This window comes from Elephas maximus, chromosome 3 (assembly GCF_024166365.1).
Source record: "Elephas maximus indicus isolate mEleMax1 chromosome 3, mEleMax1 primary haplotype, whole genome shotgun sequence".
Lineage (NCBI taxonomy): Eukaryota > Metazoa > Chordata > Mammalia > Proboscidea > Elephantidae > Elephas > Elephas maximus.
In genome coordinates, this window is record NC_064821.1 from 157214181 (window position 1) to 157228610 (window position 14430).

General features: G+C 43.2%; 3 non-coding genes across 3 annotated transcripts; 1 reads left to right on the forward strand and 2 right to left on the reverse strand.

Moving 5' to 3' along the window:
* Nucleotides 1-712: 712 nt before the first annotated feature.
* TRNAN-GUU (transfer RNA asparagine (anticodon GUU)) lies at nucleotides 713-786 on the forward strand. Its single transcript has one exon. It is a non-coding gene; the product is annotated as a tRNA-Asn (tRNA).
* Nucleotides 787-5241: 4455 nt separating this feature from the next.
* Nucleotides 5242-5314, reverse strand: TRNAK-CUU (transfer RNA lysine (anticodon CUU)). Its single transcript has one exon. It is a non-coding gene; the product is annotated as a tRNA-Lys (tRNA).
* A 987-nt stretch (nucleotides 5315-6301) lies between these two features.
* TRNAH-GUG (transfer RNA histidin (anticodon GUG)) lies at nucleotides 6302-6373 on the reverse strand. Its single transcript has one exon. It is a non-coding gene; the product is annotated as a tRNA-His (tRNA).
* Nucleotides 6374-14430: the final 8057 nt, after the last annotated feature.

The following is a 14430-nucleotide window of genomic DNA, read 5'->3' on the forward strand; positions in this document are numbered from 1 at the left end:
AAATAGAACAATTAGAATGACAAAAAGAAGCCAATTACTTCCAAATCCAGTTATCTTTGTGAGTCTTCTACAGCCTGATAGGAGAGAGAACGAGACAGCATCAACCCCCAAGAGTCGGAAACACCATAGACCCAAAAGGACCCAGAATCTGGGTAGTCCAAACTAAGAAATCTGAAGTCTAGTCGTTCTCAGGGAAAAAGAAACTACCAGATGTATTCTTCTTTCCTGGCCAAACAGAAAGGGCAGTAGTTCTCAGAAGAGTTCCAGGTGGAACTCTTTTATTGTCCCTGACAATAATACACTGGGCAGTGCACGCGGCTAGTCACTTTCTGAACATTCCTCGGGAAGGCCCAGGGCACGGAGCAGGGGGCACCGTGGACTCCGAGCCTGGAGGCTGGAGCGGATCTCGGCGGCCTCTGAACCCGGAGTCCTGCGGGGCGGCGGTTTGTCGCGCTTTCTCCCCTGCAGGTGCGACTGTGCGTCTCCAACCGCGCCTGGCGCGGGTGTTTGAGTCCTTTAACTCATTCCGGCTCGGTGTCAACGTCCAAGGGTGTCCAACGGCGTGACTCTCGCCCTAACGGTCTCTTGCGCTCCCTCCCAGTTTTTGTAGAGCGGGGTGGGGCAGGCCAGAAAGATGCGAAGATGTCTCCAGCCTGAGGTTAAAGGGCAGTTCCTGACATCAGGAGACATGTTTGTGAACGGTAGTCACTGTGTCTCTGTGGCGCAATCGGTTAGCGCGTTCGGCTGTTAACCGAAAGGTTGGTGGTTCGAGCCCACCCAGGGACGACAATAAGCTTTACTTGAAGCTCCCCGTTGCTGTTTAAAAGCAGGTTTAGGCTGTTACAGGCTTTTATCCTCAGAGCCCCTGGACCTCTAACCGCTTTGAATCAGACTCCAAAATATCCTGCGCGAAGATTCAAGTCCCATTTAAGGAAGTAGAGGAAGGAATTTTTCGGCAAAAGATACATTTCCCACCAAGCAAACGAACGGAGCTTCGGAGTTTACTTATTCCAGAGCCACTGCACAGATTCTCTCACTTCCCGAGGCTGGGGTGTTACAAGTGCACACCCAGAAACCTGAAAAATCCCGAGAATGGAGAAGAAGGAAACCCCACCCTTATCGGTGGTGCAGCTACAAGCTCTGTGAGGAAATCTTGGTTCTGCCACGGTGGGACTTGGAACAAGTTATTCAATTCTTTGTGTCTCTATTTCTTCATGTATAAAAAGGGGCAAACAGGAGTACTTCCCTCAATGGCTAACCTAAATTTTAATGAGAGGGGTGCGTAAAGCACTTGAACACTTAATAAATGCTCACTGAAGTCAGCTATTATAATTCTTTTCAGTGGCATCGTCATCATCACCGTTGTCATCTACCCTGTCCTTTCAAGGAACTGCATATCCTTTCAGAGTACAGATAGACCATTTTATATTTAAGCATTTCTTAATTGATAGACATGACTTTGGTTCTAATGTTTATTGTCATAAACAATTCTTCAGGGGACAGCTTATACAAATATCGTTAATCACCTGTGTGAGTATTTCTCTCAAATAGATTCTTGGATGTGGGCTTGCCTGATCAAAGTATTTGCACATTTCAAATTTTGCTAGTTCCAGTCTAATTGCCCTTCAAAGAAGTTGTACCTGGTAATATCCCCACATTCTGGGAGAAAGCTCTTTTCTGGGCAACACCGTAACTGGTATTTTAATAGCAGTGCAAACCCATCACTTTCACTTGGCGAATGTTAGTGCTTGTTGGTTTTACGCATCACTCTGCATTTTGTGGATGAGGGGCTGGCTCTGTGATGTTCTTCTGTGTTCTCCTGACTCCTGGAATTCTGGAAAAGTGGTTTCCAGGAGACATGAGCTTGCATTCACCTGACTGTAGAGGTGTGGACAGAGGTAACCCTGTTCCCATCATTCCAGTGGAGAGCCTAGGCTGCAGCTGCTGAGGAACCCAGAGCTCACCCACTCTCCACAGTGGGACCTTCATGGCTGGTCTTGAGCCAAATAAAAATTGGAAAGGGAAGCCTGTTGGAAAGGGAAGTTAAATTTTTTGTTAATTTAGGACTTTAAATAATGGATTTTTATTCTTATTCTGTGGCAACTAGAGGAGACATTGCATCCTTGAGACTTGATTTGGGGGAACTTCATGCTAGTGGGTGTTCTATTGTGCTTGTGGAATTGTTTGGTCCATGCTGGTATGTGGTGCTTGCTATAAAATCTTGTCTTCTGAGCTGGGGTTAACAAGTAACTAATGAAAACTTGTCAAAGAAATTAGAGGATGAGTTTTCAGTTAATTTTATTTAGATTCAAATCCTACTTTGAGAGATTTTGTGGTAAAATTAAAGAGACATCCCTCAGGTGTCTGAAATGCCTGTCACAGTGACCAGATTGCAAGTTCTCAGGAAGAGTCACATGAGGAGGGCAGAGTACTTTTTTTTTTTTTTTTTTTTTTGGTAATTCTGTGATGTTTTCCTCCCAGGGCACTTCACGTATGTTTGTCTGACAGTAGAAAATCAAGGGAGTTTATAGAAAGACACATGTACTGAGAAAATTCTCAGCTTCTCTACCCAAGCTGCCAGCTTCTGAAGGTTGAACAAGCACTAATCTCATTGTTTCAAATACAGTCTAGGTATTGTAGGTCAGTAAGTGTTCAGGAGAGTGGAGCAAAAGCATCCAGTTGAGGTTCTCTCTAATCTCTGTCTCACAAAACATGCATCACTGTTGAGGCTGACTCGTGCAGGGCGGAGTCCCCCACTCCCACCTTGCTTTCTCCCTACCACCTCTTTTTGTTGACCCCTATCATCCAGTTATATCTAAGATAATGAGATAATATCCAGGTTAGGCTTAGGAGAGGGAAAAAAAGAATATATTAGGACTTCAGACTAAGTAAGCCATACGCACTGCCTCAGTTTACAAAAATTCCCTGAGTGGGATGAAAGCTCTGCCAACATTGCTACCATTCTTTATCTCATAGATCAGAGTAGACGGATTACTGTCAGGGTGAGAGTGAGGATTTCCTGGGTCTCTTGGCTAAACAGCATCTAATAGCACCTCAATCAATTATTGCTTCATCCGTATGATTGATAATGTTTTACATCTGTATTATTGTTTTAAAAGACCATATAGCAAAATATTAACAAGCATTACCTCTTAAGATTGGAGTTGAGAATCAGAGGAAATTTCATTTCTTTTTACATCTTATGGGTTTTACGAAAGAATTACTGTATTACTTTTAAACAAATAATTGACTGACTTTAAAAGTATATATTAAAAGCCTCAGACAAACCAGAGCATATTCATTTGCTGTGACTCAAAGTTCACCACAGGCTGCTGAAGCCACAAGGCAGGCCACTAACCCACAATCACACCTGTCCCCTGAGATCTCGGGGAAGTCAGTCTTCATGGACCTCTTAATGCATCATGAGCCAGAATTTCCACAGGATTTTCTTTCCTTTTTTCTTCCCTTGGTTTTTCCAGTCTTCTCTGAGCTACACATTCATATATGCTAATTCCAAAACACGTAAAAAAAATTCTGCATTTCAAAATTGCAGAAACTTTGCAATGACTTTTGTGTGAAAAAGAGAATCCTTTTATGGTATTGAAAACATGTATCAGGTGCAGAACTTTATTTTAATAAAATAGGAAGGCTCTGACAAGAATATAAAGGTTATGACAATGATTGGTGGAAAACTTATCTCAGTGCTTATAAAGATCTGAGTGAAAGAAAGAGTGAATCAAGTGAATATACAGATAGGCAGCTTTGCAGTCAAAATATGATATAGGTCTACAGACAGCAAACTCATTCTCATATAAATGAAAGGAATCAGGAAAAACAAACTTGGAAAATAAACAAAACATAACCTATTTGACATAAATGCTGCCAAGGACAAAATTAATCACAACAAAAGTCTTAGGAATGAATATGCTCTCCGTGCCAGGTGTTCTGCATTACTTACATAGACAACAAAAAGATGAGTAGCCAAATGTGCCTGGCTTTTCATCCCACACACAAAAAGGAAAACATGGGAAAGAAAGATGGCCTGCTGACTGCAACAAGAGATATGGGAAACCCATTGTTGAGGAACCAATTCTGACCAAAGCTAAGCAGTTTTAAAGTCGGCAGCTATAGCCTGAGGGTGAAGAGACCATAAAACCTCATATCTCATAAGGACCTGGAAGGCTTTGAGGAACTGTCCCATGACTGCCTCACAGGGAAGACAGGGAGGCAAGAGAGAGATGGGGTCATGGTAGTTCTTTGCAAGCCTCATGACAGTTTTTTACTTGCCTGCAAGGTCTCTCGTTCCGGGAGAATCACTTTTTATGTTTAATGATAAATCATTTCCGACTGAAATGATTTGGAAAAAGATGGTGACAACGGTTGCACAACTTGAAGAATGTAATCAATGTCACTGATCAGTACATGGAGAAATTGTTGAGTAGCATATGTTTTGTTATGTATATTTTCAACAAAGACACAGACACACACGTATATGTATATATATTTCTGGTGTGGTAAACATATGTTAGTGTTGTTGTTAGGCACGTCACTTGGGTTCCCACTCATGGCTATGGTATGTACAACAGAACGACACACCGCTGGGTCCTGGGCCATCCTCACAGGCCTTGCTGTGTTTGAGCACATTGTTGCAGCCACTGTCAGTCCATTTCATCAAGAGCCTTCCTGTATTGCACTGACCCTTCTCCAAGCATGATGTCCTTCTCCAGGGACTAGTCCCTTCTAATAATATGTCCAAACCAAGTGAGCCAAAGGAAATCTCGCCAACCTTGCTTCTAAGGAGCATTCTGGTTGTACATCTTCCAAACATATTTGGAAGTGACTCCTGGAATAATTCGCCAAAGTTTACAACAGCATTGTCAGCAACAGCAGTTTAAAAGCTCATAATTCATAAGGTCGCTATGAGTCGGAATCGACTGGACGACAACCGGTTTAGTTTTTGGGTTAACTCTGTTGGTGGACCCCTGGTGGTACAGTGGTTAAGAGTTTGGCTGCTATTTGAATTCAACAAAGGTTCCTTGGAAACTCTAGGGGGCAGTCTACTTTGTCCTATAGGGTCGCTATGAGTCAGAATCAAGTTGATGGCTACAGTATATATATATATACATATACATATACACACACACACATACATATACATATAAAAATATATTCATTCATTTCATTCATTCTGTTGGTAGCTGAGTAATGAAGATCCATAAAAATGGAAAAGATGAATATACACGCCCAACGTGGGGCTCAAACCCACGACCCTGAGATTAAGAGTCTCATGCTCTACCGACTGAGCTAGCCGGGCGTAGTAACCTCTCCTTTTGTTATATTTTTATTGTTTGCTTTAGGAAGCTAGAGTCAATGGCCTAATTACACGCTTAGTCTAGAATTTAATGGGTCTAGGAATTAAATCCTAGACCCATTAAATTCTAGACGAACGCAGTCGTACATTTTACCACTGAAAAAACCGAGGCTCAGAGACAGCCTGCGCAGGGTCAGGCGGACTCACCGGACGTGTGAATCAAGAATCCTGAAACCCGGGTATTTCCGGAAATTCCTTCTGAACCAGGTCACTCTGAGAACCCGGTTCCGTGGACTTCGGCTCCGGAAGAGCGCTAGGGGAGGGGGACGAGGGCAGCAAACAACCGCGGGGAGCAGGAGGAGCGCGGAAACTCTTGCTCCTGGGACCTTGGAGCTCGAGCCCACGCTCTTGTCTTCCCTGTCCAAAACCCTTTTCTCCCCTAAACCATAACTCGGGGTGGGCCTGGGGGTGGCGGGTGGGATCAGCGGGGAGAGGGCAACGCTTTGTTGGAAAATAGGTCCTATTCGCTATTTATTTGGGGGCACAAGTTTGGTTTTTAAATACTAAAATTTTGTGTGGCCTGAATAAAATAGCATTTTCATTGCGTGTGAAGGTCCCACCGAGATTTAAGCTCAGATGGGATTCAGAGCCTCAGGGTACTTGCTGGCAGAATCCTTGACTCCTCTCTCCAAAGTGTTCAGATCTCCAACCTATGAAAGAGATGGTGAGCTCCAGGGTCATCCTCTAGAAGGGTCCTCCCCGCTACTCACGGAAAGGTCGAAGGAGTCTGCCGTTGCCGCCTTAGTTACAGCCCCTGCGGATTTTCATCCTGCCCCGAAGCATCTCTCCGTGTGTGGTTGGTGGAAACTATTATTCACCAATTCTTTGTCTGCACTCCTGAGAGGCTGCCTTCAGCTCCAAAAAAAAAAAAAAAAAAGGCAGAGTAACAAAGTTTAAAATTTAGGGCTGCCAAAGCAAGTTACAGCTGCTTGCCGTGACTCGGATTCGAACCGAGGTTGCTGCGGCCACAACGCAGAGTACTAACCACTATACGATCACGGCTACTCACAGAGAACAACAGTACTTAAGTCCTTAAGAGAAACGGATGCACACTTCCACAAAAGACTCATCCAAGAATATCCATAGCAGCCTTGTTCAGAAAGAAAATCTGGAAATAACCTGATTGCCCGTCAATACTGGTGTATTCGCACTTTGGAATAACTTGCATTAATATTGTGAAAATTAACTAGTGGATGGATATATTTTAAAAACTCTATGCTGCTTGCCCCCCAAAAGAAAAATTTTTCTTTAAAATACTACAAGATGTACATTTACTAAAGTCAACTCCAAGAGCACACAAACCCACTGCCGTGGAGTCGACTCCGACTCACAGAGCCTGGTGGATTTGAACTTCCGGACCTCTTAGTTAGCAGCCCCAGCACTTAACCACTACGCCACCAGGCAACGCTGGTCTGTTACGGTGGAAAACAGAATACTGATTAACAAACCCTGGTGGCACAGCTCCTGACCAAAAGGTCAGTAGTTTGAATCCAGCAGGCTCTCCGTGGAATCGTAATGGGGCAGTTCTACTCTATCCTATATGGTTGGTACGAGCTGGAATCGATTGGAAGGCAATGGCTTGGGTTTTCTGGTTTAAGAGTGGGCGGGCAGGGATGTATTGTAAAAGTGTTCTACAAAACTTGCTTGGATGGTGGAAATTTCCTATAACTTGATCTGGGTGATGATTATATTTTTCAAAATGTAGTAAGTCGCCCACTTAAGATTTTTTGCATTTCACACTACTTGTTTTTTTTTTTTTTTTTTTTTTTTGAGTTATACGTGAAGAGTTAACTGTTGGCCTAATCATGGAGGGCGGAGGATGGACATAAGCCTGAGAAGACCATGCAAGGAGCTTGGATTATATCTTAAACTCACTAAAAAATCAACCTCCTAGTCTAAAAAAGCCACACTAATATTTGAAATATCTCAATCAGAAAAACTGGTATGACCAACATAGTGTATAAAGAAAATATTCTACATCCTAGTTTGGTGAGTAGTGTCTGGGGTCTTAAAAGCTTGTGAGTGGCCATCTAAGATACTCCACTGGTCTCACCCCATCTGGAGGAAGGGAGACCGAAGAAAGTCAAGGACACAAGGGAAAGATTAGTCCTATCAGACCGCAACTACCACAGCCTCTACCAGACTGAGTCCAGCACAACAAGGTGGTACCCAGCTACCTCCACCAACGGCTCTGACAGGGATCACAATAGAGGGTCCCTGACAGAGCTGGAGAAAAACGTAGAACAAAATTCTAACTCACACACACACACACACACAAAATGGCTTACTGGTCTGACAGAGACTGAAGAAATTACAAGAGTATGGCCCCAGGACACACTTACAGCTCAGTACTGAAGTCACTCCTGAGGTCCACCCTTCAGCCAAAGATTAGACAGGGCCATAAAACAAAAGGAGACTAAATGGGCACGCCAGCCCAGGGGCAAGGGCAAGAAGGCAAAAGAGACAGGAAAGCTGATAACAGGGAACCAGGGTGAAGAAGGGGAGAGTGTTGACAAATTGCGGGATTGGCAACCAGTGTCACAAAACAATATGTGTATTGTTTAATGAGACACTATTTTGCCCTGTAAATCATCATCTAAAGTATAGCAAAAAAGAAAGAAAAATGGTTAAGACTACATCATCTCATTAGACTCAGTGAGAGGGGGCATTTCACCTTCTCACTCAAGGGGCAAGTCTATAGTTTCCAGATGACAGGGCCCCAGGTTTGTGCTCTACAGGGTTTCCTTCCCTACTGCTGACTCACAGCTCTGAGACCTGTGGTCTATAGCCTCAAACAGGGGGTGCTGCCAGTGCAACAATTAAAGGCAAACCTCAAGAAGAGGCATTTCGTGCCAAGACAGACGCCAGACACTGCCGAGGTTACAGTGGCCACCACGAAGAGTACAAGCCACTATACGATCGCTGCATGCCATCAACTTGCTCACAGATAATGCACTTCCTTGAATATTTTTTTTACCTAAAAGCATTCAAGATTCTTGGTTGATTTGTCGTGGGACTGCTACAGATGCTTTTACTTTTCTCTCTTTCAAGTCTTCTCTCGGTTCTATCCCTCACTTTCCTCCCTATTCTGTTACATAGTAAAAACCGCTCTCCTCCCAGAGACCCCTGTGTCTCTGCAAGGGCGTCCTGAAGGTCTCGTCCTGCCTGGTCCACGCCTCCCTGCTTTCCCTTGCTCCTCTTCACGGCTCCCCTTCCCCCCTTATTTTCCTCGCTCCCGCCCCAGCGACCACAACCGAATTGCGCGGGAGGCATCCAGCGGCGCGGGCGGACGGGCGGACGGGCGAAGGCCTAGCAGACGACGCGAAGGGACATCCCGGAGCTCACGGGGCTCAGCGTGTCATGGGCCCAATCGGCTCATGCGTGGGTCGCAGACCCTGGGGTCTCCGGGAGTCGCTGGCTTCTGAGCCAGGCGAGGTGAAATGAAAGGCGAAGGCCGTTCTGCTGTCTTCCTAGCTCCGGAATCACCAGATGCACAGGTTTCCAACTTGAAGAACAAAGCGATTTGTCGCCCAAACCCTTCCAGTTTTTCCGGGGCTGTGGAGCCTGCGCATTTGTGCGGCAAAAAGGGGTTGGCAAAGTCTAGTGGTTGGTGAGAAAACCAACAAACCAAAAAAACAAACCCACTGCAGTCAAGTCGATTCTGACTCATAGCGACTCTGGTGAGAAAACCCTCCTCATTTAAACAGAAATACCGGCTACTCAAGTTTCTGCGGCGCAACCGGTTAACGCGTTTGACTGTTAACCGAAACAGCCAGGGACTCTGTTCGAGCCCACCCAGAGACGTGTGTGTCCACTCTGCAGATCCTCTCACGTAAAGGCAGAGAGGAGATCTCCCTTACCGTTCTGTCCTCTGTGTTTTAATCCACGACAGGAGGCGCTAATCCAAGGTACTCGCAGATCCTCCCAAAAGAGTCATTGAGAACAAATTAGGGATATGCCTGGGATCCCTGAAATGCTTGAAAGAATAAAATCATCGTCATTAACGAGATTTTCACAGCTTGTTTGTACTATTATTTATTGAACACTGTCATCGTTGTTGTACACGCGTGGCCGATTGTGAAATTATTTCTAGAGGGTACAGTCTGGAAGAGCAAGTGCAGAAAGGCAGTATGCTGGGGCAATCTTAGGGCTCATTTTATTTGTTCGCTGTATTTTAAGAGTTGCTCGCCCTTGTTGCCTGATTTCCAGTGTTTCATAAAATTCCTCTTTTTTTAGTTCAGGAGCCTCTTGGCCACAGTGGTTAAGCGCGCTGGGCTGCTAACCCAAGGGTCCGCAGTCTGAGTCCACCTGGCCCTCCGCGGGAGAAGGATGTGGCAGAGGGAGAAAGATGTGGCAGTCTGCTTCCATAAAGATTACAGCCTTGGAAACCCTGTGGGGCAGTTCTATTCTGTTCTGTAAGGTTGCTATGTGTCGGAACCTACTGGATGGCAACGGGTTTTGTTGTTGTTGTTGTTTTTTGGTTTTGTTTGTTTAGAGAGTGTATTTCAGGCAAGAAGATAAATTTGGTCCCTGCTTATTCCATCTTTGCCAAAAGTAGAAGATGTATGTTTAAATGTTTTTAATTTGAGTTCAAAAATTGCATAATTGTATTCATATTCAATTAAATTTTCCAACTTCATTAAAGAGTCGTTTTCTTTATACATATGCCAACACAACAAATTTTTTATACACCTGTGGTGCAACGAGTTCCTTTATGTGGCCTTTTACCTTGGTTCTTTGGAGAAAAAAACTTGAGAGATTTTTTTCTTGAGCCCTAAGGAATTGTCGGGGTCCTGGTGGCTCAGTGGTTCAGAGTTAGGCTGCTAACCAGAAAGTCAGCAGTTTGAATCTACCAACCCCCTTGGAAACACTGCAGGGCAGTTCAACTCTGTTCTATAGGGTGGCTATGAGTTGGAATCCACTTGACCTCAAGGGGTTTGGTATTTTTTAGGAGTTGTTACTTTTTCCCTAGTTCTTTGAAGAAACTACTTGAGATACCTCCAAGGTTGCTTTCTACCCCAGAGAGTTGTTACTTTTGCCCAGGGAAGAAGCTGGTCTCTGCAGGGAGAAAGACCTGGCACTCTACTCCTTTAAAATTACAGCCTAGGAAACCCTATGGGGCAGTTCTACTCTGTCCCATGAGGTTGCTATGAGTACGAATTGACTTAATGCCACTTCACAACATCATGTTGGGTTTAAAATTGTAGATAGACATAGAAATCTCCATTTTGCAAACACTAATATAACAAATTGATACTGGCAGGGATCATTAAGCAGACATTAAAACATTTAAGGATACACACATGCGTGCACACACAAGCAGTATATTTATACACTCTCCAAGTATCATCCCACAAACTACCTAATAATTGCAAAGTGAAAAAATGTATCTTTACAGTGGACAGGCACATTTTTAAGCTAAGAATCAATAATAGTGATGAACACACTCACCACTCTTTCCTTCCAGACCCAATGCAGGACAAAGCACACAGCATTACCTATGCAATGTTGATGTCCAGGAAATGCTGGTGGCGTGGTGGTTTTTTTTAAGTGCAACTGCTGCTATCCAAAAAAGCCAGCAGTTCGAATCCTCCAGGCACTCCTTGGAAACTCTATTGTGCAGTTCTGCCCTGTACTGTAGAGTCACTACCAGTTGGAATTGGCTCAACAAGAATTTTTTTTTTTTTTTTTTTTTGGTTCTTGCCCAGAGTGTTTAGCATGATCAGAATGTAGGGCAAGACAATGGATCTGTCCTCCACAAAAATTTAATGTCATCAAAAACCACAACAACAAAGGAGTAGGAAGGGAGTAGGAAGACAGTTCAGTGTAATTAGGAATAAAGAGATATAAAAATCAAGTGCCATTTAGGAGCCTTGATTGAAGGATGGAAAACAACCCCACCACAACTCTGAATGTGCTCTTGCTCTCACTCCCTGGCTCATGCTCTCTCATTCTCACTCTTGCGATATATTTAAAACAAAGGAGGAATTTTGTATCTGGACACTATGTTAGCTATTAATAAATTAATGTTGACATTCTTAAGTTTGACAATCGTATTATACTGTGGTTATGTAGAATAATGTTCTTAATTTCAGGATATACACTCTGAACGATCTAGAAACTGGTTTTTTTTTTTTTTGGTCTGAATTTACTAAAGAAATATGTATGTCTGTGTGGGTGTGTGTAGGGACAGAAAGAGCAAATGAATGTCGATTGTTGAACTTAGTTGAACAGTATGAGATGATCATCGCATTATTCTTTCAACTTTTTCTATAGGTTTGAAAATTTTCCAAGTAAATAGTTGCTGGGGGTGGGAACAGGATGATTATAAAATACAGCAGGCTGTGAAGATCTGGCGGAATCCTGAACTAAAATTGACTCTTGTAGGTCTCCTTCTTGCAGGAGGATATGACAGTCCCCACTACCACTCACTGCTACAATAAAACAAAGATCACTAATCTGCTGTACAAACTCATCTGAAGGGATCCCTTCCTGCCACACAGGATTTGGGAGAAGTGTCTCCTTTGCCTTCTTCCATGAATCGGCCTACTCTAGACTGGAAGTCTGATAAGTTTTAGGCTACTTGGTATGTTTCAAAGTTTCTGAATAAGATGTCCTGCTTTTATACTTGATTGCAAAAGGCAAGTCAATGGTTATGAGAAATTTATTTCCAGGAGAAAAACAAAACAAACAACAACAACAAAACTGGAGGGTAAAGTTATTTGAACCTCCCAGGTTCATCTAGGTATGTTCTCTGTATCTCTGTAGGTCCTCAGCAGAGACCTCTAGGATGGAACTTCTGCTAGACCTGTACAGGAAGGTTTTTCTTTTAGGAGAAGGTTTACAGAGCAAATTAGTTTTTCATTAAACAGTTAGTACACATATTGTTTTATGACATTGGTTAACAACCCCATGACATGTCAATGCTCTCCAATCTCGATCTTGAGTTCCCTATTACCAGCTTTCCTGTCCCCTCCTGCCTTCTAGTCCTTGCCTCTGGGCTGGCGTGCCCCTTTAGTCTGGTTTTGTTTCATGGGCCTATCTAATCTTTGGCTGAAGGGTGAACGGCAGGAATGACTTCATTCCTGAGCTAAAAGGGTGTCCAGGGGCCATACTCCTGGAGTTTCTCCAGGCTCTGTCAGGCCAGTAAGTCTGGTCTTTTTTTGTGGGTTAGAATTTTGTTCTACATTTTTCTTCAGTTCTGCCCTGGACCGTCTATTGTGATCTCTGTTAGAGCAGTCAATGGTGGTAGCTGGCCATCTTCTAGGTGTACTGGACTCAGCCTGATGGAGGCTGTGGTAGCTGTGGTCCATTAGTCCTTTGGACAAATCATTTCCTTGTATCTTTAGTTTTCTTCATTTTCCCTTGCTTCTGGAGGGGTGAGACCAGTGGTGTGTCTTAGATGGCTGTTAACAAGCAGCCTGAATTGTTGTTGGATTAATTTCTCATCCTGTAGCACACACCCTGCTGGTTTATTTGAATATGAGTGGCATAGCTTCCAGCTTCACAGTAAAACACAAGCCCCCACAGTACAACAAACTGACAGACAAGTGGGGTCATCCATGGCCAACAGGTTTCAGCTGAACTTCCAGGCTAAGACATACTAGGAAGAAGGACCTGGCAGTCTACTTCTGAAAAGATTTAGCCTGTGAAAACCTTATGAATAGCAGCAAAACATTGTTTGACATAGTACTGGAAGATGAGCCCCTCAGGTTGGAAGGCACTCAAAAGATGACTGGGGAAGAGCTGCCTCCTCAAAGTAGAGTTGACCTTAATGATATGGATGGAATCAAGCTTTCGGGACCTTCATCTGCTGATGTGGCACGACTCAAAATGAGAAGAAACAGCTGCACACATCCATTAATAATTGAAGCCCAGAATGTACAAAGCATGAACCTAGGAAAATTGGAAGTATTTAAAAATGAAATGGAACACATAAATATTGATATCCTGGGCATTACTGAGCCAAAATGGACTGGTATCCACCATTTCGTATTGGACAGTCATATGGTCTACTATGCTGGGAAGGACAAAAAGAACATTTTAAGATCTATCCTAAAGTATAGTGCTATAAGTGATAGGATAATATCCATACACCTACAAGGAGGACCAGTTAATAAGACTATTATTCAAATTTGTGCCCCACCACTAAGGGCAAAGATGAAGAAATTGAAGATTTTTACCAACTTTCACAGTCTGAAATTGATCTAATATGCAATCAAGATGCATTGAAAATTACTGGAGATTAAAATGCAAAAAACTTTGGAAACAAAGAAGGATTGGCAATTGAGAAATAATGGCCTTGGTGATAGAAACAATGCTGTAGGTAGCATGATAGAATTTTGCAAGACCAACAACTTCTTCATTGCAAATACTTTTTTTCACCAACATAAAAGGTAACTGGCTATACACGTGGATGTCACCAGATGGAATACACAGGAATCAAATCGACTACATCTGAGAAGAGACAATGGAAAAGCTCAATATCATGAGTCAGAACAAGACCAGGGGCCGACTGCGGATCAGATCATCAATTGCTCACATGCAAGTACAGGTTGAAACTGAAGAAAATTAGAAGCAGTAGACAAGAGCCAAAGTGCAACCTTGAGTATATCCCACCTGAATTCAGAGACCATCTCAAGAATAGATTTGACAAGTTGAACACTAATGACTGAAGACCAGACGAGCTGTGGAATGACATCAAGGACATCATACATGAAGAAAGCAGGAGGTCATTAAACAGACTGGAAAGGAAGAAGAGACCAAAATGAATGTCAGAAGAGATTCTGCAACTTGCTCTTGGACATCGAGTAGCTAAAAACAAAAGGAAGAAATGAAGCAAAAGAGTTGAACAGAAGATTTCAAAGGGTAGCTTGAGAAGAAGAAGTAAAGTATTATAGTGACATGTGCAAAGACCTGGAGATGGAAAACCAAATGGGAAAAATACGTGCTGCATTTTTCAAGCTGAAAGAACTGAAGAAAAAATTCAAGCCTAGAGTTGCAAAATTGAAGGATTCTATGGGGAAAATAATAAACGATTCAGGAAGCATTAAAAGAAG